The sequence below is a fragment of the Melospiza georgiana genome, chromosome 6 (assembly GCF_028018845.1).
Source record: "Melospiza georgiana isolate bMelGeo1 chromosome 6, bMelGeo1.pri, whole genome shotgun sequence".
Lineage (NCBI taxonomy): Eukaryota > Metazoa > Chordata > Aves > Passeriformes > Passerellidae > Melospiza > Melospiza georgiana.
In genome coordinates this window covers 18,145,440-18,170,732 of record NC_080435.1, presented here as the reverse complement: position 1 = coordinate 18,170,732, position 25,293 = coordinate 18,145,440, and positions in this window count along the sequence as shown.

The window sequence follows — 25,293 nt, the reverse complement described above, 5'->3', positions numbered from 1 at the left end:
CTGATTCATCAGTTGAAGTGTAAAGAAACAGATCTTCTTATGGTAATTGATTCTCAGGGGCTATTAGTGTAAACGTAAATGCTCAACATAGATGTTACGTAGGTGGGTGATAGAGGGAAAACATAAATTGTCAGCAATATAAGGCAGTCTGTTCATACCATAGGGTGAGAAAGTGAAGAATGTTAGAAATCAGAGACTCAGAAATACCTCCCAGAGTTGGCTGTCAGTGCAGCCTCCCATTGTGAGTAATTATAAGAAACATACTGTGCAAGAGTCGATTCTGGTCCTTCAGCTCAACAGGCAAAACACTTACATATAACAGAGATTTCAGGTAAGATTTGCAAAGGAGCTTAGAAGAGTTAAACACTTGGCTACCACTGCCATTCTAAGGGATATAGGACCTAAATTTTTGGTATTCCTGAAGACTGTTGAAAGTTTTTATTCTTCTCTAGCCCTGGACTAGAATTCATTTATCTTCAAAGCAGCTATAATTTTCAAACTATAGAGAATAGGAGTAGAGCATGGATTGAAAGCCCAAGACAATATTTCAGTTAATCTAGCCCATAAAAGGGGTAAGGTTAACTCCAAAGTAGTAGAAGAAATGCTAAAAACTTGGTTCTTGCCTTTTTTGGTTTTGAACCCTTACAGCTTGTGCTTTTTATACCTTCTTCAGAAGTGTAAGAGTTTATAAGATACTTTCTTTTTTTCTTTTTTTTTTTCAACAAAGATTAAGATTTCATATCATCATATGCCTTCAGAAATCAGATCTTCCTGGGAAGCAACAAATAAAGTTTAGGAGTTGTGATAAAGTGAGGAGACTGGATCATACTGCATTTATCTAAGTAGTCTGGGGAATATAATCTGCATTATTGTTGTGTGTATGGGCTTCTGCTCTGTGCTGCACCTGTCAGGATGGTGGCTGCAGGAGGACGCCCTCCTGCCTCCAGTGCCCACAGGAATGCTGCACGTGCACACTGTGACACAGGCCACGCCAGGATGAATGGGCTCAGCCCCTGCACCAGGGGATAGCAGGAGGAAACAATCTTTTAAAGCTCCCTTCCCCATCTTGCATACAATTCCCAGTCCTCTTCAGAAAGACCCTCAGGCAAAACTCCTAGGCACTACGGGATCAAACCTGTGCTTAGTAGGAGACGTTTTCCTCCCTTATTAATTGTGAAGTGTCAGTTCCCAGCAGCAAGCACATTCTAGTATCTGCCTTTTTATGAAGATGTGAGAACCACAAGGAGTCTGGGATTCTAAATTCTTTTCAGATCCTTTATACAAAAAAAAAGTCCAGATGTTGCACAAAACATTTAAAGAACTTTATTTGAAAAACATTTTCTTTCTAAATGGAAGTTTATGCAGAGTACAATTAAACATGTTTTTCTAACTAAACATCCTAGTTTGTATCTTGTGGCAGGGAAAAATAAATATGTAAAAATAAAAACCATCTGAGACTTTGCAGTTAATCGTGGTGTGCCAGCTTGAATCAGATCCCCAAATGAAAAGACATGCAAATTCCCCTGCTGTAATCCCAAACTCCTAGATCTGCCCCCTGGACTGAGGTCTTCAAGCTGAAGACTCAATCCTGCATCTGAGAGGGAACACATCTCAAGTTTCTTAAATTCTGTTGGTTTCTCTATTCTTGGAAATTGTACCATGCTAATCCAATTACATCTGTGAAAGTACCAAGAGAAACTTCTTGGGTCTCCAGTAATGTCAAGGTGTAACTTTCAGAACTGAACATTGGTTTCTGTGTATTTACCTTAGGACATGTTATGTTTTCCTGGCTTTTTGAGACAGGTGCCTTTCTAAAAGCCAGTCTGCTCAAAAGTCCTTTCCCCTCTTATTTCAATAAAGACAGCTTCCATTTCTTTAATTCTAATTCTTCTGGGACTTTCCCCAGCCTTTCCACCTTTTTGAAAATAATAATTTCTGTTTTAGTGATTACTCTGACTTGCTTTAGAAAAAATTTAGGGTGGGTTTTCCATCAGGGCCTGCAATGCATCTAACTCCTCTAAACCAACTTTACTCACGTGCTTCGCATTGCAGATTCTACACATATTAAATGAAAAATCTAGCTGTGTAACTAAACTTTTTGATGGAGAAGGAATTAAAAAGGGGAGAAAACACCTTAGTCTGTTTCATGACACCTACTTTCATTTTCTTTTCTAAGTTCAGTAATGGATATTTCCTTTTCTCTTTCTTCATTTATCATGAATCAACATTTTCTATCTTGATCACCTTTTATTTGTTTTGATACTGATTAGACTTTTAGTACTTTGACTTGTTTTATCTAAACCTGACATGTCAATCTTTGTACATATATGTAGTCAACACTGTTTCTATTTTGTTAGTCCTTATTTTCTTTTGACTTATACTATAAAGGTCTTGAAGCTTTTATATTGCTTTGTTACATTTCCTTTTTTGTCTCAATTGAGACAGGTGGTAAGTGTGCTTTTAATATTTAATGGTGTAACCACCACTTTCTCCAAGGTCCTATTTTTCATACAATTTATTGAATCTATTTATAAGAATCTGTCTACCAGATCCCTCAGTTGGTTTGCCATCTAGCTCCTGTTATTCCCACCACCTTCTTGTTTGTTTTTTTTCTTGCATGCCATGAACTCTTTTGGTTTACTATCACATCTGGAGCTTTTCTCTCCACTTTCTGAAATACATCTACACTACATGCCAAAGGGACCTGCTCCTTTTTGCCACAGATGGCTGGATAAATAAACTCATCTCCAGTCTCTTTTGCCTTCCTTATTACCACAGTCTTGTTTTTCACTTTTGTAATTCCCTTTTAACCTCCAGGATCATTTTTATAGCAGTAGATGGATTTTTATCATCACCTTATTTCAAGCCTTGTTTGAAAGTTTCCTAACTAGACTAACAAGTCAATGCCTTTGGATGAATTTCCTGGATTGTCATGGCAGACAGTTTGAGGAACAGAGCTGTAAAGATAAAAGCCCTGGCATGGATATGGAATGTGGCTTAAGACCTTCATCTCTTCCTCTGCTTATCCTGATGGTTGCTTCTGGAAATCCCTGGAAGAACCAAAGTTTTTATAAAGATGGATAAGCTGAGGCTGCTCAGGTCCAGCTGTGTGTAGCTGCCCCAATGCAGTGTCACAGTGATGTGGTGAGGAAACACAGAGTGGAGAGGGGAATCACAACTTCTTAACCAAGCTTGACTAGAAATGATCAATAAAAGAGCCTTCATCAGTGCCTCAAGAGGCAGATATTGCCACTCCTGAGCTCTTTCTTGATGATAATTGATGATATATAGAAATAACAGAAGCTAAAGTACAGTGTAGCTGCCTTTTCCACCTGCCAAGGGTTTTCCTAAGTAGCAAATGTCTTGCTTTGGACCATACCTGGAAAACAGACACAGAGCAGATTTTGGGTATACTTTTGTTTTCAGCTTTAGTGGTGAATATATTTCTATAATCAGGCACTGTTTAATTTTGCTATAACTTGTTCTCACATTAAAAAGTTTCATGCAGTAGTATTACCTGTGAGTCATCTGATATGTGATGACAATAACAGTGGGAAGGTTTTGTTGAAGCCATTAGTTTGACTGCATTTAAATGTTGTAAATATCACTTGATCTTTTCCAGTGTAAGGCTGGATGCAACTGGAATTTTCTCAATCTGCTGAGAAACACACTCTGAATTCACAGATAGCCATCAAGCTGGAAGCGTATTTTATTTCAGCAAAATTTCTTCATGTAACACAAGCAGTGGGAAAGAGTTTTAAGCAGTTAGGAAAATTTAAATATGCATCATCTTTTATAGATTATTAATGTACCAATCTGATGGGAAACCATTTTGTTCTATCTTAACTCCTCTACACTTCAGTTTTCATTAGAACCCCTCTTATTATAACAATAGTATTTTTATGTTTAGTTCTTGAGATGATGTGGAGAGGATGAAGTACAGACATACACATGCAGTTTCAGTTTGTCAAATTTTTTTTTATCTTATTTGCATTCAAGTTGTCTTTCTTTTCAAGCATCCCTTGTACAACAGATGCTTTCTTTTATTGGATTCTATTGTGCTGTCAAGCTTGGTTTAAAATACAGTAATCTCATAGATACTTACAATTATGAATATTTTCTGAATTCACAAACATATTAAAGATGCGTAGGTAGCAAATTAGCTGAGAATCCCGACAAACTGCACTTAGAGTAAATATCCTCCTTTTAGAGAAGTAGGATGCCTTTAAAAGTCAACACTTGTTTTGGAAGTACTTTGTCACATTTATGAAGCACTGCATCACATTTATGGCTCACAGTGTCATGATAAGTTGTCCAAAGTGCCTGTCAGCTTGCCTTACAAACTGAAAAAAATGGACAGCTCAAAAAATTACCTGAAAGAGTAACAAGCAATCTTCAGAGCTTAGCATATTTTTCCTTTTTCCATGAGACCCAAGCAGGGTCATTAAATTTTGTGTTTCTCTTGTTTAATTTTTTTTTTCAGTGTAATTTAATGGAAATAGACTATTTTAATTTTTAACCTTGAAAAGTTATAAATAAAGGCATTTTTAAAAGTAAATAAATTTTAGGAGCATTTTTAAAGCATGCAGCTGTTCTAACACAAGAGATCCTAGTTAGATTTTTTTTTTTAATACAAACCGCAAAGAGGTCAAAGAATCCAGATTTCGTTTTACTACCCATTCACATTTAATGCAAATTCCAGCAATATATATTCACGCTATTTCTTTAGGCAACTTCAGAGTGCCAGCAGGTAATTGAGTAATCTGAGCCAATGTTACTTATGTCAGGAGCCTAAAAAATTACCCTGAGGATGATATTTAGAGCTGACTTATCCTATATTCCCATTTCACAGCTAAGAGGAAGATGAAACTGTCAAAATGGAACAAACAATAAGAAAAGTTCTATTAAAAACTTTTTCTTCCTAAGGATTTTGTTCATTGTGAATCCTCTAAAGGAATTTATTTCAATTTGTCCCAAACATTGTTAATGTGTACCACAAACAGAGTATAACAGGCAACAAGATGGCATTTCACAGTGTCAAGAAAGCATATTCTTGGGACTATTAGTTCCCAGAATCAGGTCTCTACTTTTTATTTTGTTATTGAAAAAGAAGCCTCTATCTTCAGGGTTGAAAAGGGGGTTAATAAGAGACTCCACCATTAGAAGTTAGCCAGGAGAAAAATTGCGATCTCTGTGGCAGGGCTAGCTCAGAGAATTTTGATATGTGATTTATTCCTCCTTTAGCTGGTAGCATGTCAGAGCAATGATACCATCAACAATAAACCTTGTTTAACTATTGCTTGCAAAGTCAAATGAAAGGATAAAAGGAGGCTTGCCTCCCAGGGCAGGAATAAGAGAGGTCACAGTTTTAGTAGCAAAGACTAACAATTTAATTTGCTGAAAGAGGGCTTCAACTTTCTAACTTTGGGCAAGTGCTTTTCTAGCGTATGGATACTTGTGGAATGGCCCCCCAACAATGAAGCAATTGTCAGCTGCTATCCACCCCAAAAATGTTGTTTCTTATCATTTGAGAACATGTGAATCAATTCCTACTTTAAGACGTGGATTTTAGCTGAGGGCACTGCCTCTCCCTGGCACTCAGGCTGGGTACTGGAGTTTGCTGCGTTTCTTATTGCAGCATTTCTTATTGCTGCTTCACTCATCAGTTTAGGGCCCTTGCTATCAATATCTGGTTTTTTGTTTGTTTTTATTTTTATTTAGAAGGGAGTGTAATGAAATGCTTTCTGTGCAAGGCAGGTGGAGATGTGACCCCCTTGTGTGACATGCCTGTGTGCCAAGCCACACACACCAAGTTAAGGACCAGTGATTAATCCGGGGAAAACTTCCCGCAGTATTTCCTAGGAAAGGTCATCTAGCCCAACGCACAAAGAAGCAAGAGCTGCCTTTGGAGCTTCCCTAGTGCCAGCATCTTCCACAGAAGGGTTAGCACAGAATGTTTTACTGCAGATATGAAGTCTTTTATGTCTGACTGGCCAGTGTCCGAGACCCTGGGACAATGGGGCTGAAGTCTGCCCTTGGAGCGCTCTGGTGGCACCGCTCTGCCCTCTCCCCTGGCCGCTCCTGTGCCCTCCTGCTCTGTGTTTACATGCACCTGTCTCCCCATTAACGCCTCGTTAAGGCTCACACCTGCTGTGGTTTCACTTAAACCCGCTGCACTGCAGCCATTAACCCTGTGTGTTTCATTATGAGGCGCTCAGCACAATGGGAGCACTGAGTAAGGTTCACTAATGAGTCATGCAGCCAACAAAAATTGGGTTTGTTTGGGTGACTCCTTGTGGCTCAATTTCTTCACACCCCTCTTATTTAATAATTGATTTTGTATTAAATATATTTGCAGAGAAAAAAATACATAAGTGCGTGTGCATTAAATCCAGCTGAAACTGCACTGTTTTGAGACAAAATACTAATGGATTGAGATCAACTACATATTTATAAGTGGTAAGAAAGGCAACAGTGAAAAAATACAGCTTTAGGGCACAGAAGACCTTACTACTCTTCCAAAGTTATTCAAACATCTGCAGATTCACCAGCAAGTTGTATCATCTATCTCTGCTGCAATTTCCAATAAATGAAGTGCATCAGTATATGTGATTAGGCCAGGATATACATACACACCTCACCAAAAAAAAGAAGTGCAAGGCAAAGTACAAAGCCCTGTAGTATCAACTGTCTGAAACAAAATCCAAAAGAAGAAAGTTCATTACTATTTGTAGCAACAGCAAACTGTCATGGGAGCAGCTAGTCTGATTGATGTAAAGTTCAGAATCAAAATTGTGGCAATTTCTCCAGCAGTTGCACTGACTTTGTTTCAAAATCCTCAATTACAGTGTGGCTTGATTAGGAAAATAAACTAGATAAGCAAACATGGCAGGTGATTGCTCCCTAACTGTGTAATCAAGAAATACCACAATCCATTATTTGATCATAATTCTATGGATCTACCACAAGGAAAATGTAAGCTCTGATGCTCATTTAGCATCAAAAGTTCACCTTCCTGTTAGACAGCTAAATAAAGGTATTAAATGTGCTACTTTGATAGCACAGTAAGAGGGACCCTTGGATGTATCCATACATTTGATCAATGATTTGCTGCAAATTGCATTACAGAGCAGTATTCCTTACTAAACACCCACATGGAAGGGTAATTTGCTGTGTAATTGCTTTTCATCGCTTCTTTATCATGGACTGTAGCTTTCCTTGGTCCAATCTCTGATACTTACACCACAGAAGACACAAGAGTTCCTCTTTTAGATTTCATAGTGCTTATGTTGCTTAGTAATATGGGTCTATGTATGTGCATAAAGTTACTCTGTGGGGAAACTCAGAAGATCTCTATGTCACTTGCATTGCAATTCTAATTTCAGTTTTCATTTAAAGATGAACTTTAACATGAGGCCTGAATTTTACAGGGATCAGCTCAAAGAGATTAAAATTCCTGAAACTCCATCAAAATTAACATTTGCATTTAGATGCATAAGACACCCATTTGTTCCACTGTATCTTGGTAGCAGTTTTCCTTTTGGAATCTTATTCTGTCCTGGAAGTCTCTTTTTATTCTTACTATTCACTTGACTGGTACCAATTTTTCTGGTGATCACAGATGTTTTTCCAGAATAAAAATGCAGAGAAAAGCCACCTTACTATACAGAAATGGTGGTTGTTTCTGTCCTTCTCATTCCAAATGCATACTTGGAATGGAGATGATAATCCTGGTAAATATTAAAAGTACTGACTTGCAGTGTAAGGTGATCCACATATAAACCAACCCATTAAATCTGGCTGTAGAGTTTACACATTTCTGCAGCAGGGAAACTCACCAATGGGGTGTTTTTAATAGGCATTGAAAGCTACACTTTATTATTCACTGAGTAAGACTGACATTGGACTTGATTCAGTAAGGAGCACTAACTGCATAAACAGATGTCAACTGCTATTTGGTCTGGTGGCCATGGACTGGAGAAATAAATGGAAAATCTAACAAGGAGCTAGAAGTAAAGATAGGGATCTTCTTCAAATGACAGGAGGGTGAGCTTGCAAGCAAAGTGTTCAGCTTGGTATTTTTCAATGTACATCTGGAAAGAAGAAAATTGGGGGTGTATTTCTCCCTATACAGGAGAAATAGAACAGTATTCATTAATATCAGTACTGATGAACTGTTTCTGAGAAACACATCATTGTTGTTTCATATTTCATGGTCAGTATTTGTTGATATTCATCAAAGAATGCTTTGCAGGTTGCCACAACTCATTAGCTACCTGGAGCAGAAATAGAGCCCACTGAAGCCAATAGGAAAGGTTCTCTTGAGTTCTGACTAAACCTCTGGGCCTACCTTCTTTGGGGAACAGGGTCAGAGCCTGTTAGGTTGGCAGCAAAAATCTGCAATCCATTTACTTCTACTGGCAACTGTGTCTACATATGTTTTCTCCATCATAATCCCATATTCGTATTAGTATGCAAACCTCTGCCTGACTACAGCAGCAAGGTTGTGCCCCATGCTCCTAAGCCTCTTATAAATATATGGTGAATGACAAAATCTTCCCCAAGCTGCTTAGAACTAGGCTTGCTGCTGAATGCTGATCCTTTCTTTTTCTTCCTGATGGCAGAAAGCTATCACATACTAGGCAGAATTATTCCCTGTGGAACATTTTTTCCTGTATGATGGACACTTAATGCAGAACCAACCAAATGCTGGGAGTCAGAAGCAGAGAAGGGAGTTTGGACACTGTAGGTTAGGTGGTGCAGGAGACAGACAGACAGGGTAGAGTTTGGGGTACAGTTTTATCTTCTGTCTAACCCATTATAGCTCTTGCAGGAAGCAGCAGCCCCTCTCCTGCCGCTCTCCATCTCTCTTGTATCGGACTGAGCTGAGTGGCCTCCTATTCAGCCCAAATGAGTGATCTAATTGCAAGTGATGGGAGGAGGGCAGGGGGACATGAAAAAACAGTAAAAATCACCAAACTGGCAGTTGTGTAACTTATGTTGCAGCCAATGTTATTTGACCTCATGCAAAAGGAGTTGGAGGCATGTTGGCTGGGAGAAGCCATTGGAGTGGGGTGGTGCAGACCCATCCCTTTCAGGAGCCACTCACAGCTTCACCAGAAGAGGAGGAAACAACCAGCAGCCTTTTATTTATGTCATGGGAGCAACAGCCCTCACAGCCCTGAAGAAACATTACAAAATCAGGAAGTTTAAAGAGAGCTTTAAAATCACTCATGGTCCCAAGTCTCATACAAGCGGACCATAGTCACTGAGAATTGCAGTCTTTTATTTCACTCCCTGAGTCTGGAAGATCATGAGTCACTTAAACATCCATTGAATTCAGCAGAAGCTAATGACAGGCATGTTATTGGGACTTAAAAGCTTTAAAGCTTACTCTTAGTATGAAATACCCTACCTGTAACCAAATATACTTATCATTATTGGGAATTATGTAAATAAAATCCAAACCACCTGTCAGACAGTTTTATGCTGGGGAAATAGAGTCTCAATTTCAAATGGCATTTTAGAATTTATGCAATTTAAAAAAACAATAAATTTCAATTTTTCCGCTTTTGTCATTACAAAGCTTAAAGCCAGTTCCATGAGTGGCACCTACTTGCATTTCACTCACAGGTTTATTACAATGAGCATCACTTTAAATTAAAACCTTCATATTTTCAAAGGAAAATAAATAGTTAATGGCTTCAGAATTATTATTCTTTTCTACAGAATCCCATAAAAATTTCCCAATGAAAAAAGCTAATAAACCAATGGCGAGACACTTACATATGCAAATACGTTTCCGTGAAAGAGTTAAAGTGCTTTATAATATAAATTTGCTTTCAGTGCCAATATAATTAGATTGTAACAAGCAAACCCCTGCAACATAACACAGTGAAAATTTGAAAATTTGATTCTCCCTGGCAAACAACCAAGTCCCTGCGTGTGCACAAACCTGACATTAATAAGCTACAAGAGATTACATGATTTAGAAAAGAAGCACTTGGTGTTACAAAATCAAATAATAGATCTCTAGGCTATAATTAGGAGAATTGGGATTCAACAATGAAGTCATAATAATGTAATTTAGCTGTAAGTAACAGAGCCATGGAGTCACATTAGGAGGTGTGATCACATCTTTCAGCAAAGCTCTGCTGTGTAGACTTATTGCTGTTCAGTTTAGTCTAGTACACAGCAACCTGTTGGCACAGAGCTCAGGCTGACAGCCTCTTGTTCTCTAGGTGCAGTATGGCAAAGTGCCACCCATGCATTTTTAATTCAGTCCTGTGACTTTTAAGTCAAAACAATAAAATTATATATACTGAGTGTAGAGTTGCCTGTGAATATTTGTATAAATTACTGCACAGAGTGGGTTTAGGGGCCATTTAAGAACAGATATATTAGAACAAAAAAAAAAGGCAAAATAAACTGCTGAAGCACGGTGTTGGATTTCTAGTAGGCCTGATGAACATGTACTGTTCAGCTACTTTATTAATCTATTACTGTGGTTAGGAAATTACTCCTTATCTGCAGCTTATTGCAGCTGCAGCCCCGAGTCACTTTTGCTCTATTCCCTACAGTGGTGTGGAGGGATTGCCTGCTCAGCCCTCTGTGCAGGTGTCACACAGCCCATGGAGGTGGGTGACAAATGTCAGTGCAGGGTGCCCCTCTGCAGTGCCCCAGCACCCAAACCCACCCCTGCAGCCTGCCAGGCACGAGGGGTGCCCGTGGCAGAGGGCCCAGCTGCAGGCAGGTGCCAGGGAAGCAGCTGATCACACTGCTGATGACAGGACTTCAATCCCAGCTCTGCAAGTTTTGGGAAGGCTGCCCTTTGATTTAGGCTATTACAGAGGAATACATCACACCAGCAGCCCCTCTGCTGCACCTCTGTCCTGCACAGCTAAGGCCCATTATCAATTTAAACTTATTTCAAACACTTTGACCACAACTGTTTCTTTGTCATTCATTTGTCACAACTAGTAAAACAGACATAGCATGTTAATTTGTTGATTTTCTCCTTTAGGAGTTGGTGTCTAGTTAGAAGTGAAATCCTGCCTGTTCAGTCATTTATTAGCTGGTAATTTTCTTCTCTCCATGCACACCTCCTGGTGATTATGTTCTCCTCTTGGGCCTGTCTCATCCTACCTGTCTGTCCCTGTGCCCCATACTGCTTTTCACAGGCCTCCTAGAAGGATCTGAACTAAACCCAGCTCCCTGGCCTCGCTCCACAACATGAGCAGAGCAACTCCAGCAGCCCAGCTCGTGTCCAGACTTGAAATTCAGCTTCACTCACAAAAGACACACACAGGACTTTAGCTGCTTGATGGCTTCTGAGGTGTTTGAATCAACACTTTTGGCTTTGGGAAGAGAGATCTGGAGGGATTGATTTGGTTCTCTTTAATTCTGTAGCCTACCAAATAGTGGGGGAAAAACAGTCGTCAACTGTGCATCCATACAGCCAGAAATTTCAAACATGTTTGGAATAAAACTTTAAGATTTGTTGATTATTTCTTATGCTCTCACAAGCTAGGCCCTCTGGTCCAACACCATTCCTGTCTTGGAGAAATACAAAAGCTTTTGCTTCCACTCAGTCTTTGGTGTAACATGAGCAACCACCTGTTGCTCCTGTTAGTTCTATTTTATTTTTATTTGCAATTTCTTCCAATTACTGTTTATTTTATTAGTTCTTTATGGTTCTGCCATTTTTTGTTTTGATGACATTTTGATTTGTTTCAAACTGCCCTTTATTTTAATTTTCTTTCTCAAGCATGTTGATTTATGGCTGTTTCTTTTATTTCTTTTATACTTTAAATGATCTGTTTGTTTTATTTCCTTTATTTGCATAGCACTTACATTTCATGACCTTTTTGTTTCTGCAGCTGCTGCTGCTTCTGGACTGCTAGTGTTTTTCTCTTACTTATCCACCAGGAAACCAAATCCCAGTGAAGACCAGTATTAAAAACAAAACCTTTTCTGATAGGTATTTATTTTATTATTCCACAATCTCCTAAATGGGTTGTGAATTCTCAAAGTGTAGAATCTAAAATGTTCTTAAAAAAAAAAAAAAAAGAAACATAATGTAGAAGCTCTGTATGTTCCTATCTAAAGATCTCTTCTTCTTCAACTTCTTTTGGGCTGATCTAATATTTTGGAAGCTCTATCAGGAGCAAAGACCATTGTAATGGAGGCAGTATGAAGAACATTCTATCTTGTAATAGTCTGTCCACAACTTTTAGCAGAATCCTCATGACTAGTGTAAAATACTAGTTAAAAATGAGTATTCTTGCAGATAGTGAAATGTGTCATAGGAAATGTCATTTATGTTTAATCATGGCTAATGAGTGTGTGCTACCTGACAAGTGCATTTACATTTTGCATACACATGGGATGTGTTTGTGTGTCTGTGACTGTCCCTGACTATAAGCTGTGTCTATTTATTTTTATTCACCCTCATACATGTTCATATAAAAATTATGCCTTGGTCATCTGCATTCTTTTAGCTGTGGATCTCGCTTACTTTTATTCTGCAAAAGCTGATGCTGCTTCTGATTCTTCCTAGCAAAATTATTGATATCAGGATCATTCCTGAAATTTTTTATGTCATATAGGGGGAAGAAAATTACCACCTTGCTTCTTTTAACGCTGGTGTTACTATTCTTTTAACAATACTGAAATTCTCAACATTGTGTTCCATTTCATTCTTCATTTTTATAGTGCTGTGTCACAAACTGACAATTTGCCAGGCAAACAAGATTATGTACCAAATCAGCATCTTTTATTTGCACACTAGGTGGTTTGCAGTAACCTGTTGAGTGATGCCTGCATTAACAATGTGTCTCTTGGAATGCCTCCCTGCCCCCTTAAAAACTTCCTTATTGCGCCTTCCAACATTGGTGTTTGCACTATTGTACTTCTGGATGTGTCCAATAAAAAATTATATATTTATACATCCACACACACCTATAATGAGCCAAAACCAGAGCAGCCTCTGCCTCAGCTTGTTTGCACATTATGCACATGCTAGGGAATGAAATCGGAGTGCTGCTCAAAGAGTGTGACTTGGCCCAAGGGCAGAAGAAAGTCCTGTGCAATGGGTTACATGGTTTTACACAACTTCTGGTGAAAAATGAAGCACCTCATGTCAATGCAGGAAATATTTTAGGGTATTTGTGGAATAAACGGAATGTTTTTCCTTGCTGCTTCACGCATTTACTTCAGTGTACTGCAGTACAGTAGATTGTTGTTTTCATCATAATTAATGCAGTCTTTTTCTCACCTTCCCTGATATAATCCATCACAAACACAGACCAAAATATAAAAAGAAAAGAAAAAACAGAGACACTTTTATTCTTTTATTTTGGTAGTTTTCTTAGCTCTAGTGCTCTCTTTCTTTCCAGGGTTGGTGTGAGAAGACTTTGAGCTAACAAGTCCTTGCCATTGGACTCATGGGGATCCTGAGAGAGCAAAGACCTTAAACCTTGATGGGGACCAGCAGGAAAGGAATGTGGTCCCTGACAGGGTGGACAAGGTGACACATTCTTAAACTGACTTTTAGGCCTCTTTTCCTGAATCCTTCTCCTAGCTTGCCTGGAGAAAAGCTAGCAGTGGTGATGATGGTTCTTTGAACCCTGAGCACTATAAGAAAAAGAAAGAAAAGGAAAATAAAAACACAGAAAGGAAGGAATCACATAAGTAAATCCCATGTTTAGAATTTTAGAATTTACAAAATCACTGAACAGTAAATAGACACAACCTCTCTTTTGTCCCTCTCTTTCAGGTTCTATGTTCCACTCTTACTGGGGTTTTTTTTGGTTTTTTTTTGTTTGTTTGTTTGTTTGTTTTGGTTTTTATTTTTTTTTGGGGGGGGGTGGGTTTGGTTTTGGTTTTTTTGTTTTGGTTTGGTTTTTGGTTTTTTTGGGTTTTTTTGTGGGGTTTTTTTTTTGAGTTTTTTTTTGGGTTTTGGGGTTTTTTTTGTATAAGTACTCCTTTGCTACACCCAAAGTCTAGAATTTTGCTTTTGGTTTAAGCATATATTTCAATTTATTAATTATACCATTTCCCTAATATATTTACAGAGATTTTATGATTTCTGGGAGAAGTACTTGCTTCAACTTTTTAAGCTGAAGATCAAAAGAAGTCAAGATTTCAAGTGGAGTCTCCAATAAAAGTAACCATGTCCCAGGAAGACTGGTCATATTCCTAAGTTACAAAAGAAGTGGTTTATTAGGTAGATATAATTCATTACAGAAAAATAAAAGCTTTTGTTTCCAAGACAGTATTTTAAAAGAAATCCATCTCCTAGCATGTTGGACCTCAGATTTTTTTTCACAATACTGTTAATACCAGTTTTAGGACAATTAACAAAGACCTTCAGGTAATTTCAGAGGGAGGTTAATTAGAACAGCAGCAGGGTATCAGTGTTTTTTATAATAATATTTCAATCGTTGACCCTACGATGACCCCACTAGTGCAACCCACTATTTCCTTCCTTAAAGCCTGAACATTTCACAGAGTTCATCGCTGACACCAAGGTTTCCAGGCTGAAGTCACAGCACACAGGGCTGCCAAGTGCCTTACACCAAAACACAGCATGAAGGCTGCAGTATTCACATTCCTCAGATTCTGATCCTAAAATCCTCATCCATGCCTCCCAAAAATGACCTGAAAGGCTTCTTTAGGTAGCACCAGTGTGGGTCAGGCCTAAGCACCTAATGCCTGAGCTTGTGTGCATTTCTGCCTCTGTCAGGCTGGGCACCTGGAAAAGATAAAACACACTTACTGCAACCAGTTCTGCACTCCAGTCTGCTCCTGCCCCAAGATCACATCCTGAATGTGGAAATGTCCTTATGCAAATCTCAGATTGTGTTCACTGATGTTTTGCATTTGGGTTTGTTTTCCTTTTTCAGCATAGTAAGGGCTTCAGGATAGCAGTAAAGCTGCTGTACAGCTAACTGAACTCCTATACCATTAGGCAAATTAATTTTACATATAAATTATTTAAATTTAATCTGTGATTAGTTCCCTGTATGAGCAGTGATACCACTATAGCACAAGTATTTTCCTTTTTAGAGAATTGCAGCATGATAAATAAATGAATAAAGACTTACAGAAATGTATTCCAGCACATGTGTTGAGAAGCATTCTTATCAGAAATCTTGGAAATCACAATATTCCCTGTGGCCCCCTAGTCTGCATTAAAAATAACTAAAGACTGTAGTCATAATTTTTTTTTCAAAACATGAAATGCATTTTATGCAACAATGCCTCAGATGAGACACAAACTCAACTGAGCTTACAAATATTAGACATTAGCTCTCTGCATAGCCTTGTTTCAGCTAACAGGCCCTATTAGTAGCTGTAGATGCATTGAAACCCAGTTTTTAGATTAAAATTCATTAAAGATGTCTCACATTTTCACTGAAATGTCTATTGTTGGCTTTCTAGTAGTGGTGAGGGAGGAGGAAAGAGAGAAAAAATTAAGAAATGTGGTAAGTAGTACCACTCCATTTGCCTCAGAATAGAAAAAAGATTTTGAGTTCTTCTGTAATTAGTTATAATTCCTCATTGCAGTCAGAAGTGTCTGCCCTGACTCTTGATTCTTGAACACACTTCACCCTGATAAAAATGAGATGATATTTGATGATTTTGGTGGTTGCTGCCCAGGTTTTTTTTCTGCATTCATGAGTCAAAATGGTTATTAGGATGGAGATCCTAATAAGACATCCACAACAGGAATAAATAGATAAAAAAGCCAATATAAACAATCTAGTTTATTAATATTCAGAGGCAGAAGTTCACTTTTAAAGGCCTAGCTCTGCTGGTCTCATTCATGGTCACAAATCCTCTTTGCAGCTCATTGTCATTAATATCAGAAAAGTACTGATTGTAAATAGCCACACAGGGAATAGGTAAAATTAAAGCCCCAAACCTCTAAATTTCTTCTAGGTTTTTTATTAATAGCCTCAGAAATCTGCTTGAGTGTTTTTGTGTCTGCAAAAAATAATAAACAGGAAAAAAAGGGGTTTGCATTTGCTCATTCATAAGCATATTCTTGTCTGTTTTTCAAGCAGGGTGTGATCCCATTAACTTGTTTAGTTGATAACCTCATATGACCCAACAAGTCCTCACAGAATGAACCCCTGGCTATTTTTTTTTCTTCCTCCTCTGTGCCAGTGATTTCCTAATTCCCTCTCCAGTCGAGCTGCCTTGACCAAAAAAAATCAGACTGTGACAACTGTGAGCCTATTACATGCACATCTGCTTAACAAAGTATTGGAAGAGAATTGTTGATTTTTTTGTGTTTTTTTTTTTCTCTGAGGGGGAGGGCTTGGGGTCAGACTGAAGTGCTAATGATTTTTTTGTTTCAGAGTTTTTGTTTCTGCTTTTCTAATAAGGGCTTAACAATGGTAATTTGGAAAAAAGAACCTGTTGAAATATAAAAAATCACAAGCAGAGGTTAGTAGGAAGAAGAATATAATTTCTGTGCAATTCAAAGCCATGTTGCAAGGCATGTTTGCTAAAAGCAATATATTTCTATCAGCAGAACCATTCCATAGTAGAAGCACTCACTTTGTAGTAGACCTGTGAAATGTATGTGAAAGGATTTGAGAAATTCTCCTCTATGCAAACAAACCTCATCATGCCATTGTAAACTTGCCTGCAAATGGTAGACTGATATCCTTCAAGTAATTTTTTTATTTTCTAGAAGAAAAATACAAGGTTGCCTGTTTTTGGTTTTTTTTTTTTGTACTGAAAATTAATATTTCAAAAGGCTGGAATGCTCACCCTTAGATGTAAAAATGGCAGAGAGAGGTAAAGCTAGAATTTCAGGTATTTCAGTTTTACTTATAGTAGCTGTCAGGCACCAAAGAGCATTTCTTGATTCTCATAGCCTGAGTGAATTTTCTGAGCACTGGCCTGGTACTGCTCAGAAAAGGTGTGAACTTTTCAGGCAAATCTCTCCATGACTGTGCTTCAAATCCAAAGCCTAAAGGAAGAACAATCTCTCCATGACTGTGCTTCAAACCCAAACCCAATAGGAAGAACATTATATTCCATCTAGAAGTCACAGTGCCCTCTGTCAGGAGTGCAAAAGGATCCCATGGGCTGTCTGCCTATGAACTTTATTACAGAAATGATAGATGAGTGTATACAAAGCACTGAGAACAGAAAGTAAGCTATTTTATAGCAAAGATATTCAAGAATCTGAATTTTTGAGAATATGTTTCTCAGAATAGGATTTCATGGGAGATGCTGGGGGGAGGAAAGGATCAAACAAGGTATCAGTATTCACCAAACTAAAATTTCCAAGTCTGAAAAGTGAGCATAGATGGACAGCTGTGGTGTGTGCAAGACAGCCTGGCACTAATGAACAACATTGCCAACAACGCTGACAGCATTTCACTGATTTCCTGTGCTCAGTGTAGGTATTGAAAAACTAATACATTAATGGTGGACTACTAATGTGAATTAAAAACTAGAGACACACAGCTTTCAGTCTGCCTTTCCTTCTGTCACTTATTTTGTACTGCCTGAATGAGCTATTACCTTCTTGTTTCCCTGAGATGTTGGTTCACAAGGGTAGAGTGAGCAGACTCAATTTCACTGAAAGTAATGGAGTGAGATTATCCAGAATTATTTCCAGTGGGCTGAGTTTGTTACATTCCTTCTGTTGTGAGAATATAAGTAAACAACTAAACACCTTTACTGAAAGCTGAGAATCTTCACAGTCATCACCTCTTCCTATTTCCTTGGATTAGTCCAGCATTTTGGGTTTAGCCATGCTCAATTAACTCATCCAGGAATTGGTCCAGTCAGAAATAGTTGATTTAAGTGAGATAAACTGGGCATCTGTTTGGAAAAAAATGATTATCCAAAATATGCTTTCATCGTGAGAAAATGAACTGTGCTGTCTCCATATTTAAAAACATATGCTTCTAAATAGATTCCCTTCCTTTGAAAGCTCAAGAAACAGAAAAAAAGTAACATTGAACCTGAAAATGAAACAAGCAGGTATGAAGTAAAACTCTAGTAACCGGTGTGTTAACATTTTAATGTACTGGAACTGGACCTACATCAAACCACTGTATAAACTGCATTGAATTAAAGCGATTAAACCCAGCAATAAAACCAACCACTGCAGAAATGATTGAAATATGTAGGGTGCTTGCATGTGTTTGTACTGGTGGCAATAAAAATGCTGCCATATTTAGTCACTGATTTGCTTTAGGATAGAAATAAAATCAGCTGACAACACTCGCCTGTTTTGTTTCATTTACTAAAGATTTTTCTCTTAAAAAATAGATCTAAAATTAGAGACATGGTTAATAATTAAGAGGGAACATCCATGGAATTGGAGAATACACAGCAATAAATATCTTTGGCAGGTGATGAAATACTGAATTGGAACTGAAGCTCTTGATAACCTCAGAATCTCTTTATTGCAAGTGAACACCAATGCTTCAGATACTATTGCTGTGATACTGCAATATGAATCAAGATGATAGCAGCAAAAATAAATAATAATTTATTGCAGATGGTTTTTTCCTGATCTCTACTGCATTTGAAAATATTTTATATCACTTTTTAGGTTGATGAGCCAATTAATCTGTAGTTAACAGCAGAACTAAGATTTTGTATTTTCAAATGGGCCTCAGTCCAGCCTCCAAGAACAGGCAAATATGAATGCAGTGAACAGATTTTAAGTTTCTACATGGAGCACCTCAGCTATTGATCTCCCTAAAGTTCATCTATGGACATCCAAATTTCAAGAGCTCGATATATTCTCCAAAGGAGGCCAGTGATTGAAAGCCATGTTGCAGATTTAACTATTTGTAGCACTTAAAAACCACCTGTTGACAGGTGTAAAAAAGGGGGTTTATTTTTCAGGATGGTCAAATAATTATATCATAACGTATATCTTCATGTAATCACATTTTAATATGCCATTAGGCCTCAACTGAACCTCTCATGCTATTCAAAGTACCCATTTCCAGGTAATAAAGGAAAATTTGCCAATAATCTGTGATAAAATATGAATGGTACTGCTAATTCAAGTAGCACAGATGCAGCATGTGCCAATTTAGAAAATATGTAAAGGCAAAAGGCTACCAGAATCAATCCAATTTGTGCTGAAGTCACGGAAATGTTGGCTTCAGATGTAGCTCAGTTATGTACAGTTTACAAAAGAAAATAGGAGCTAACCAATCTATCAGAAGCAGACATGCAAAATGGCCCTTAAACCTCCTCATGGAATCCAGATTCAGGAGAGCTAAGAGGATAAAAAAAATTTAAAAGAAGGAAAAGGATGTAATAATGTACAGTAAACCAAATAAAGTAATTTCAAAATGACTCGAGAGCAACAGTAAACGAGAAATGCCTTTGGGTACACCATCTGTTTACCCATTCCATATTATACCTTTTCATCACAATTACCTAAAGTGGTATATTTGTGTTTCTGCAATGTATGGAATTCATTACATAGTTTTGCAATGAAATTATCACACTGTGGCTGGGACATCTGCACCCTGTCATATATCATTCTATTCATTTCTAGTTAATTTAATCCTAATATCTGCCTACATGACAAGACAGATGTTCGGCTATACTGTATCTTCCATAGTTTTCTGCCTTGAAGAAACTTTAAGTCACTGAAAGAACTGACATCTTTCAAACAGACATCTCACGGGTTTGGGAAGTATGTGTGTGCAGATGTGTGTGTGTGTATGTTTGTGTTTATACGGCATGTTCTTTTTCTTAAGAAATGTGTTTTACAAAACAAAAACCTACTACAGGAACTTTTAAATACAAACATTTTTCACTCCATGTTTTCTTTTGAAAAATGAGCTTTACTAATATCTTGGTATATTTTTTTAATACCATTCATGAATACGTAGTATTTATATCTTTCAAATTACCTTTTCACTTGAATGAGATTGATCTTTATTTTTTTCATTGCTGATTAGAAATTTTGGGCCAGTCTTCCTCTTTGCCTTTTGAGCCTCGGCCCCCAAGACACCAAAAGTCAATCAGCTTTCTGGCCAGCAGCCCTGCACATCCTGTCAGACATGGATAGCCAGCCAGAAGAAGATATTGGATTCCACGTGCTTTAAAGCTATTAAAAGCATCATGCAGATGGGTCCATGCCATTGGTCACTGGTAGGATGTACAGAAACTTGGAGCATGGGATAAGGTGTGTGTGACCACAAATGTAAAGCGCTCCTTTGTCACCACTCCTGTCACACTCCTCCTCAAGTGGTGCTGTCAAGGCTGTCAAAGAGCTTTGCTGTGCTTCCACTTATAGCACAACATCTTCAGACCAGATTTGCAGAAGGTCTTAGGCAGGCTCTGACACCCATTCCCCAGCAGCTCTATCCCATTTGCCACTCCTCAGCCCCATCTTAAATTCCTTTAAGCAGAGCAGCACCTGACAGTATTTACAGGTCTGCAGCTCTGTCATTTTAAATCCTTTTCTTAAATACACTTATGCATGTTCCCAAAATCTCAGCTCTAACCTATGAAGCTGTTAGCTGGGTAAGTACTGGGAATATTGTCTGATGGCATTTTCCTGTCCTACAAAATACATAGGTGTTTAGAGGCCCCTAGGTTGGGTAAAAAAAGGTTCAAAATATCCAACACAACTCAGACAAAACAGAACTCTGTGCTAGAAGGGGATACTTTCATGGTAACTGTTTTACAACACTTTTGAAGAATATGTAAGTTTAAATTCTATGCCTGTAAGCTGCCAGATAAGCCAGAAATAAATTATACCCAGCTGTTGTGTTGGATAACAGAAACAGATTGCGTAAGGGACACCCAGATAAACATGAATTGATTTAGGGTATTAATTATCTAAAAATGGCAACTGCTCTTCAAGTTGTTTGGCTGATGATGTAGAGGGTGAAATAATTCAGTTAGTTTATATTCACCTCTGGCATGAAGAGAATTTAAGGGGAAAATAAAAGCCTTGAAATTGCATCTAGCCCTTGGAATGGATTCTTTTAGTGTCCTCACAATTTAGGACCATGATATCATGATACAATTTATAGCAGGACTATGTTAAACAGGGATATCAGGCTAGAGGCTGGCTAACATTTGTTAACACCCATTTATATTTTAAAATGGAATGTTTGCTTCATCTGAATAAATCAGTAGTCACTACTTTTCCCCTGGAGTCTGTGAAGTCCAGAAAACAAAAATCACTGCTTGCTCTGTGTGTTGGTGTCATTGTGACATCATTTTCAAAGCTTCATAAAGACAGATTGATAAAAAAAGCAAACAGGTGCTGAGGTGTTTCAAACTAACAATAGTTCAGTGAACACCAGTATCTCTGGGCTGCACATTAATTATGTAAGCCTCTCTGCAAACAGTACAGCACACGACATTTGCTAACAATTATCATTTGTGTCTATTTCCACAGGCTTAGGAAAGGAAATAACTGTGGTATGTGCTGGCAAATATAGCATGTTCTGACTCCGTGGCATGAAACCTTCAGTTTTTCAGTAGTGACCACTGCAGTTTGGATGGCAAAGCCCATGGCTCCAGTAACAGCTTTAATGAAACTCCGCTGCAACCAAAAATCTCAGCAGCCACCCATGACAAGCTCTTAGGAACCCCAGCCTTCTCCTTGCTGAAGAAGTGCAAAGGGATGACTGTGAGGAATTAAGCCAAATTCCAGCACAGAACGGCTGTGTTGGTAGGCTGCCTAATACATCTGAGAGGTTTTAGGTTTCTAATATGGAATGGATTAACATTGGCAGAGGGCCTAACACCCTTGTGTGATATGGAACAGTAGCATAAACCCTGGGATTTTTGGGGGATTGTAAGATTATTTGTTTACTGCATTTACATAGGGTTTTCTTAAAAAAGAAAAAAGGAAAAATCAAAAAGTATAAAAAACCCTTAAAGAAATGGGAATTCCTGACTAAGACTGCTGCCTGCAATTCTCAGCATGGAGACAGCCTTCCCCCTTGGAGAAAGTTTGGTCTGTTTGGTGACATCAGGTAACAGGGTTGTTCAGTCAAAAAATATATGTACTTAAATGAAAAGTGAGATATAACTTGAGTGAACAAAGAGTTTATGAAATAAAAGTATGAAGTACGAAAATAAATTTTTAGGAAAGTGAATATCCAAAATTATTAGATAAACATAGGTTGCTCTGTAGATCCTGCAGGGAGACTCCCGAAAAAGTAAGCATTTGAGTTTCAATTAGTAAGCATTTCAATTTCAATCAATTTAAATTTCAAATAAGACCTTAAATAGTAAAGTTTTTTTCTTACTTCAAGGTTTTTCAAGTGTCATTAGATGTATGCTCTTTGCAAGAATGGTTCATTTCTCTTGCTGCACTGTTTTTGTGGATGATGACTCAAATTATTCTAGTGACAGTGCAGGTTTTTGACATCAGGGATGTATGTAATGACAATATTTTGGAAAGTTTTAAAAGTTCTTAAAAATCTTGAGTAAAAAGATTTTTAAGTTATCGTTTTATAAGGCAAAAAAATCATTGAGTGTTTTGCAGCTGCAAGTTGTTTCTTCTTTAATTCAGACCAAGAAAGGGATGAAAGGTCGTGTTTTCTAGTGTTGAGAAGGGTTCTCTTTTTTTAGAAAAGAACTTTAAAATACTCTTTTGGTTTCCCTTTATTGTTCCCTCATATATATTATATATTTATATGTGAAACAATAGACACACTGATTGAATTAGAAACCTAGAAGTCAAATTTCCAAAATTCAAGCCCCGGACGTGGAATCAACCTGTTGTGCAATCTTACTTAACAGATTTTTAACAATACATGTTTAGGAACTTCATTGGGCAACAATCGAGTATCTGCAAACCTTAGTTGGCTCCAGGGTGAGCAGATGACTGAACAGGGGTTTAGAGGAGTTTTGAAGTGGAAAGAGTAAATTAATTCCATTTTTCCTGTGGATAAAGCACTAAATGTCTTTCAAGTTTGTTCCAAAGAACATTAAAATGTACCTGAACAAAAGTTCTACTATTTAGACAACTCCTAAAGACTGGTAAGGCAAAAGTAGAAGAATCAGATGAATACAGAGGAAGGTTATGGTGTCTGAGTCTGTACTTGTCACAATATAACAGATTGATAAATTTGAACTGCAAAAGTTAGAGATTGCAGCGGAACAAGACTGTCATTCATCCTCCTTCATCTCTTTGCTGAAGCATTTGAAAATTAAAATTTAAAAGTACATTCTTTAAGTAAAATCACTGGATTAAATAATCTTGGATGAATATCACCACAATGATTATAATTATTTTACATGTTCCTGTATAGATAAAGGACATCAGTCTTTTATTCCTTTAAATTGTCAGAAAAAATAACAATGAACAGAAAAGTAAAAGCACCAAATAAATTTTTCTTCTAGTAGGTGCAAGTGTGAAGGCCTGTGTGTAATTTGACAGTGATTTTAAGGGTCTCCTTCTGTACTAAAACCCTGTGTGCAAGGGTCATTGAACCAATGCAGATTCATAACTTTAAATAAAGTCAGTTGGAAATGAGTTCCCATTCCCATAAGAATCTAAACGTTCTCCAGGATAAAAATATAAATAAATACACAAGGATTGCATCTAACATTGTGAGAAACATTTGTCATAAAACTCATCTGGTTTCAAGCCCTTTTCTGCAAAACACAGGACTTCAAACTCAGACAAGATTCAAGTGAGCTGGTGTTGATGGATGGCTTTGATATATTACATGTAAAGCACATGGTTATGTTTCTTCCCTCTCATAGTCAAATACAGTTTTAATAGCAAGGAACAACCTGGAGTGGCTTTGTCTCTTTTAGAAATTTTTAAAGCAAATAGTGCAATGTAACCTCAGTGCCCCCTGGGAGTCTACAAAGCTGTCATACTATCAGTCTATAAAAATATGGAACCATGCTAGAAAACTTCTTTTAAGTAAGTATTCACTTTATTCCTACCTGAAGAACTCAACACAAACCAATGGATGAGGATAAACAGAAGGAAAATAGTCATATAGACCAAAATTGCATGTTATACTTGATTTAACAGATGTTGGATGTTCAGAGGAGTTGCGCAAAGTTGAAGATGACATATAGCACTCTTCATGGATACTCTACACCAATTCTTTGTGCAAATCCTTGGGTTTTAGTCTTTATTTTTAAAATTCCCAAAATAGCAAGATAACTCATGTTTTCAAAATGCTGTTCTAGATATTAAATGCATTCAGGACTTGTCCCCTCTCCTGATTCCTTGAAGGCCTCATTCACTACACCTGTAAGTCAATTTAGCTCCCTCTGTGACACAAGTGATCCCTCTGACTGATTAGACAACCTTTGGTTTCACCCCACTTGCAGCTCTCTGAGCCAGTGGGTAGCTCTGGAAAGTGCCCTAAAAAATGAAACCAGTTCAGGTTTCAACCTGACAACATGCAGCACTATTTTTTCCTGTTAGTTTTTATACATTTAAGTCATTAGGGAACTCTGAATGTATCAGTTTGTTGCCTCGATAGCAAGAGGTAGCTGCTAAATTTATTTGGTTTATACTTGGTGATTAAGGGAGACCGATTCTCTTTTCCTGCCCTTTGAGGGAGCTTATGGTGTTATGGGGGGCATGTCAGCAATAATTAACAAATATCCTGGTTCAAATCCCAAAAGATACATATTTTTATAAGTAATTCCCCATGGAAAAACTTTAAAAATGATGTACTTGTTCTGAAAATGCTTCAGGCCTTCTCTAAATAGATTATATTGCTGGTATTTTTAAGAGTGCATGACTTGAGTTGCACATTTTGCTTGCAACTCATAAAATGATACTACAGTTATGTGAGGGAAAACACAGGAATAATCTTCAGTGAACTTCAACGTCTCACAAAGGGTTTATCACTCAGACAATAACCCAGCTTCCTATTTTATTCAATTGTAATGCAACAACATGATAGTTTCTTAGGTCATAACCAAAAATATATTTTATTGGCTTCAGACTGCCTGCATTATTTTTGCAATTTTCTTAGGTAGACTTTCATCTCATTTGGACTGCATGGATTGAATTTCTTTTTCTCTTTAGATGTTAGACTTTTTTTGTAGTAAATATTTCAAAATGTTTTCATACTGCACACTGCCTTAAGCATTATGGTGGGTGTGCTTTGCACTCCAGTTTTCCTAGCAATGTGGAATAATTGCATCACTTAGCAGGATATCAACCGCAGATGCAGCCCTCATAACAATAACCTGCGTGTCAGCTGAATTAAAGATGCCTCCACTTCTTAGTTGCAATAAGTTTTGCCTAATTTAAAAGAACTGAATATCAGATATGAAAAATAT